The 6,643-nt window shown below is 41.1% G+C and overlaps 1 non-coding gene across 1 annotated transcript; it reads right to left on the bottom strand.

The window, feature by feature from the left end:
• Window positions 1-3,929: 3,929 nt before the first annotated feature.
• On the bottom strand, window positions 3,930-3,992 carry LOC131277477 (U7 small nuclear RNA). The gene has a single exon (XR_009184641.1). It is a non-coding gene; the product is annotated as a U7 small nuclear RNA (small nuclear RNA).
• Between the last annotated feature and the right edge of the window lie 2,651 nt (window positions 3,993-6,643).

Consider the following 6,643-nt stretch of genomic DNA (forward strand, 5'->3'; position numbering starts at 1 on the left):
TCCCCTTTGGTGTGCCAGGGGAGGTCTAATTGATTTTCTGACTCCACCTTCTCCCAGACAACATTTCCTATCCCAGGATGTTTAGGTAAATTGGACTTTCTCAGCAGATTCACCTCTCCTTTCTTCCCAGACTCTCCCCAAGTCAGCTGGTACAGTCCTCTAAGCTCAAAGGAAAAAAAAAAAAAAAACGTGGAGGGCTAGGGTAATCATGGACCTCAGATGGATCTCAGGGTGCGGTGGATTTGGGAATGGAAAGTCTGTGATATTGCAGACTCAAGTTGTGAGTCTTTGAAGTGTGGGCTACCAGGGTTTAGGGGATACAGACCTGGGAACCACACATCCAGTAAACATGGGGTTTGGGAACACTGCAGCACAACAAAGTTTTCAGGGATTGCTGCGCCTGGGCTGCCAGCCCTAGGGGGATGGGTTCTCCCCACAACTTCTGACCTCCATGTCAGAAACCCCAAATTCCACCTCTCACCAGAATCTCTTCTGTCACTGTCTCACCAAATCAACCTCCAGATACCTCCTGCCCTGTAAGCCCCTGAAACATCCTTCTCAGGGTTTGGGAATACTGCAACAGAATAAAGTTTTCAGGGATTGCCACAGCCAGGCTGCCAGCCCTAGGGGGAAGGGTTACACCTACAACTTCTTACCTCTGTGTCAGAAACCAAAATTCCACCTCTTGCAAGAATCTCTTCTGTCACTGTCTCACCAAATTGACATCCAGACACCGCCTGCCCTCCAAGCCCCTGAAACAGCCCGCTCAGGGTTTGGGAATACCTCAGCACAACAAAGTTTTCAGGAATCTCTGTAGCTGGGCCACCAGCCCTAGGGGGAAGTGTCCTGCCCACAACTTCTGACCTCCCTGTCAGAAACCCAAAATTCTACCTCTTACAAGAATCTTCTGTCACTGTCTCACCAAATCAATGTCCACACACCTCCTGCCCTGCAAACCTCTGAAACCATGCAGTCCAGCAGGACTCCAACCCTACTCAGCCACTTCTTTGCAGGAGAGATTATGAGGTGCACTCACTCAGATGCCATCTAGCTCTGTCACCTCCTGTTAACTTTAGTTTAGCCTTTTCTCCCGCTGTGTGTTCTTCATTAGATCATGTTACTGGTGTATGTTCCATGTCCCTGATTCTTTCCTCCGTTACCTCCATTCTCTTATTCCACCCAGGGGACTTCTGAATTGTGGGTTTTTTTTTTTTTCTTCATTTATTGAAGTATATCACTCTTACATAAAATTATATAAACAAAAAGTTTATATTAATACTTGTGAACTTACAAAACAAACATACATAACATACAGGACTCTCACACCTCACCCTCCACAAATGCCTTACATTGTTGTCAAACATTTTTAACTAATGATTAAAGAGCATCCTTAAAATATTACTAGTAACCAAAGTATCTTACACTTGGGGTATTTTTCCACAAATCCACCCTATTATTATTTTTATATGATTTATATGTGAACATGCATAAACAGTGCATATTAAAAGTTGTGAACTTAATGAAGCAAACATGCCTAACATCATACAAGGGTCCCATACATCAACCACTACCAACAATGTCCATTGTTATGAGACATTTGTAACAAATTCTGAAAATGTCATAAAAATCTTATTCCTGACAACAGTCCTTATCTTACATTTGGTGTATTTTTCCTCCACCCTACCCTATTATTATTTTTTAAATATATTTTTATGACAGAAGTTGTAAACTTACAAAACAATCATGCACACATGCAGAATTCCCATACAGCACCCTTCTTCAACACACCACTGTGTAGTGGCACATTTGTTAAAAATTATGAAAGAATGTCATCAGATTATTCCAGGTTCATAGCTTACATTTAGCACATTTTTCCCATACTCCCACATTATCAACACAGTACCTCTTTGGCATAGATGCATGACTATTACACTAATTTTGTAAACCAGAGTCCATAGATCATTCCAGTTGTATTTTCCCCATGCTTCTCCTCATTCTCCCCACCCTGCAATAGTGATGTATATCTACTCTAGATCACAAAGGACACTCTCACATCTGTACTATCAACCACTATTGTCGTCTACCTCTGGGTTTACTGTGTTATTCAGTTATTAGTTTATTCTCTAGCTTTCTGTCAATTAGGATTTACATCCCTAGACCACCTTTTCAGCCACATTCCCATTTATACATCAGCTGTTAATCACTATAATGTTACCATCATCTATGTATGTTTCCACACTTTTACAGTAAGTTTAATTAAAACTTCCACTTACTTTAAACATAAGTAGTCCACGTCAGTCCTGCTCTTATCTCCTTTCAGAATCCACTACCTACAACCAGGTCTTGAAGATACTTTCCTACATTTTCTTCTAGAAGCTTTATGGTTCTTGCTTTTATCTTTAGGTTTTTGTTCCATTTTGAGTTAATTTTTGTATAAGGTATGCGATGGGGGTCATTTTTCTTTCTTCTGGCTAAGGATACCCAGTTCTCCCAGCACCATTTGTTGAATGGACTGTTCTGCCTGAGCTGAATGGATTTGACAGGCTTGAGAAAAATCTCTTGACCCTAGATGTGGACTGTTTGTGAAACCATCAGTTCATTTCCATTGGTGTATGGTCTGTCTTTATGCCAATACCATACTGGTTTCAACAGTATACCTTGGTAATATGATTTAAAGTCCATAAGTGAGAGTCTTCTAACTTCACTTTCCTTTTTTAGGTGTTTCTGGTATTCATGACCCCTTACCCTTCCTAATAAATTTGATAATAATGCTTTCCACTTATTTTTTAAATGCTGGTGCAATTTTTATCAGAATTGCACTCAATCTGTATATCAATTTGAGTAGAAATGACATCTTAATCATATTTAGTCTTCCAACACATGAGCATGACATGTTCTTCCAATTATTTGTCTTTTTAAAATTCTTTCAACAATGATTTGTAGTTTTCAGAATACAAGTAAGTGCTTTACATTGTTTGTCAATTTGATTCCTAAATATTGGTGTTTGATCTCTCATATTTTATTTTTACCACTCTTTGACACTTTGGTTACCTTTTCTGATACACTTTTAATTTCTAGATTCTCTTACAAGCCTCTCTCTCCTGTTTTGTCTTTTCAGGCTGTAACATACCCTTTAATATTTCTTGCAAAGCTGGTCTCCTGGTTATAAACTCTCTCAATTTCTATTTATCTGTGAATTCTAATCTCCCCCTCAATTTTAAAAGACAATCTTGCTAGATATATGATTCTTGGCTCAAAAATTTTCCCTTGCAGCTTCTTTTTTTTAAAGAACACCCAGTTTATTTATGGGAACTTAACTCTATTCTTACTTATGGGGAATGTGGGATGCAGATGTGGCTCAGGTGATAGGGCCTCTGCCTACCATATGGGAAGACCCAGGTTCAGTCCCTGTGTTCTGCTGGTGAACAAGAAGAGAAAGTGTGCCTGCATGGCAAACCAGTGCCCACGTGGTGAGCCTATTGCCTGCATGCTGTGCCATGTGCATGTCATGTGCACATGTGGGTGCCCACTTGGCAAGCTGAGTATCCATGTGGTATGCTGAGTGCCTGCCTAGTGAGCCAGTGCCCATATGGTGACCAAATGCCCACATGGTGAGGCAGTACCTGTGCAAGTGAGTTCCGCCCCAAGATCATGAAGCAATAATAGACAAGGAGATAGTCAAGGTGAAGCACTGTAGAGACCAGGAACTGAGGTGGCATAATTGACAGGAAATTTCTCTTCACATCAGAGTTCCTCAGGATGAAATCCTGGTGAATCCTAGACAGGAAAGATGGGAAGAAAAGACAAGAAAGAGAAATAGAGACAGATTATCACAAAGATAAAAAAGAAATAGAGACAGATTATTACACAGACAGCAGTAACAGGGTGTGAAGGGAAGAAAAACTAGTACAAAAAAAATATAGGGAATGTGAGGTCCTTCCAGCAAGAGCCAGAAGACCTACTAGACAGATTCTCAAAGAGCTGTAACACTCACCACTGTCTTCTTGCCTCCATGAAAACTCTGCACTTAATCTTATTGGGTATCTCTTACATGTTATGCATTGATTTTCTCTTGCTGCTTTCAGAATTCTGTCTTTGGCATTTGACATTTTGATTAATATGTCTTGGAGTTAGTCTGTTTGGATTTATTCATATGGGACTGCATTGTGCTTCTTGGACATGGATATCCATGTCCTTCAATTGGGTTTCAAAATTTTCTACCATTATTTCTTCAAATATTCCTTCTGCCCTTTTTCCCTTCTCTTCTCCTTCTTGGGCACCCTTTACACATATGTTTGCATGTCTCTTGTTGTCATTTAGTTCTCTGACACCTTGTTCAATTTTTTCCACTCTTTTTTCCATCTGTTCTTTATAATGTTTGCTTTCAGAGTCTATTTCTTCAAGCTCACCAATCCTTTCTTTATCCTCCTCAAATCTGCTGTTATATAACTCCGGTATATTTTTAATTTCATTTATTGCACCTTTCATTCCCATAAGATCTTCTTTTTTTCTATGTATGCTTTCACATTCCTCTTTGTGCTTGTCCAGTGTTATCTTAATATACTTATCTCTTCAGCCACCTCATTGCATTTCTTAAGGAGATTTGTTGGAACAGCTATGATTAGTTGTCTCAACTCTTATGTCATCTGGAGGCTTACCTTGTTCCTTATCTGGGCCATATCTTCCTGTTTCTTGGGATGGATTGCAGTTTTTGTTGGTGTCTTGGCATCTGGCTTACTATGTGTATTTATTCTGGGCATGTTTCTCTCTTTAGTTTAGGGCTTTCTTGCCTTTTCTCCCTTGCAGATTATGTAGTAGGAGCCAAGGATATAGTTGGTGTTGAGCGCTGTAGAGACTCAAGCTGCCTTTGCTGTGCCAGGGACTGATAGATTTCCTCCCGTCTTTGTCCTTTACATGTTAGGATAGTTCCACAGCTGTGTGGAATGATCCACATTGTGCAGGCCTAGACTGTGGTCACCCAAAGAGACTGACATAGCTTAAAGTCCCTTCCCCCCCCGCCTAGGCGGGGATGGAACTGCAGATGTGAGCAAGAAGCTATGGTGTGCATGTTCAAAATGACCATAGTTGCTCCGGTAGACTTCCCACTCTTCAGTCTGCCAGGTGAATATACCTGCACTTACCCTGAGAGGCTGGTGCAGGGCCCACAAACTTCCTCCCTGCTGGAGGTGGGGCTGATGCCTAGGCTAGGGTTGCAGTCTGATCTAGGTGAAAGAAGCCAGTCCCTACAATAACTATCATTTTCAGCCAGTCCATATTCCCCTCATGCTAGGGACAGTCATAATGGTGTCCACTGGCCTCTTTCTGACTTGGACAGGTTCACACTTTACCTGTTCTTAGGGTTATATTTTACCCAGCCAGACTTAACAGTCATTAGGTGAAATTGGTGGCCAACCATTTCTTCCTTCTCTGCTTTTTGGGAAATAGAGCTTCCAAATCCAGAATAGTTCCAGAGGCAGCCAGAGAAGGATGATTACAGGCCTCTGAGGCATGTATTTTCCTGGAGAGGCTGGTGCAGGTCCCCCCAGCTTCCTCCATGCTGGAGGTGGGGCTGGGGCTTAGCCTAGAGCTGCAATCTGATATGGATGGAAAGAAGCCTGTCCCTACCAGCACTGTGAATTTCCCCTTGTGCCAGGGGCAGAGTTAAAATAATGGCTACCAGCCTCTCTGTGACTTGCACAGATTCAAATTCTAGCCATTCTAAAGATTATACTTTAGACCGCCTAATTTACTAATCATTATCTGAAGCTGGTGCCCAGTCTTCTCTTCCTCTCCCATTTTTAGGAAGTGGAGCTTCTGATTCCAGCTGAGGAATAGCTCCTGAGGTGTCTTGTGCTGACTGTGGAGGATGGCCACTGCCCTCCAGGGCGTGGAGTGCTCTACTTAGGAATCTTCTCTGCAGATGGGCAGTCTCCTCCTTCCCTTCTTTCAGAGATGTTGCAGGATGCTCTTCTGGTCTCCTGGATCCCCAAACAGGTGCTTTAGGTAGCTGTGTGTGATTACCAACTGTTCTGTAGCATGAGCTGACTCTGGGAGCTCCTTACTCTGCCACCATCTTGCTGGTTGTCCTTGAATTTTAGATTTTTTATATCTAGATCTAAAGTTTCCTTTTACATCTTTTTTTTGTGTGTGTGAGCTATCTTTTCTTTCATTCCAAGAGTATCTACCATTCTCATTGTGCAGAGACTTCATAAGTGCTTTGTCTGATCATTCCTTCTCTGGTTCATTTGGAACTGTATCTGCTGATTGTTTATTGCCCTGGAGAAGAGATCAGGTTTTTCTAGTTCTTTATATGTCATGTTTTATTATACTGGATGATATTCTGGTGGCAAGTGCTTGTTATATAGTTGTAGACTTCCAAAAGATTGATTTTGCTAGTTGGGGCCTCATGCCATTCCATATGAATTTGAGGATCAACTTTTTCAATTTCTACAAAAAAAATGCTGTACAGACTTTGAGAAGTATTACATTTAATCTGTGGATCACTTTAGGTAATACTGATATAGTAACGATATTAAATCTGAAAGATGGGTGTCATATCTTGCCATTTAATTAGGTCTTCTTTAGTTTCTTTCAGTAGTGTTTTGTAGTCTTCAGTGTACAGGTTATTCATCTCTTTGGTTAA

The sequence above is a fragment of the Dasypus novemcinctus genome, unplaced genomic scaffold (assembly GCF_030445035.2).
Source record: "Dasypus novemcinctus isolate mDasNov1 unplaced genomic scaffold, mDasNov1.1.hap2 scaffold_106, whole genome shotgun sequence".
NCBI lineage: Eukaryota > Metazoa > Chordata > Mammalia > Cingulata > Dasypodidae > Dasypus > Dasypus novemcinctus.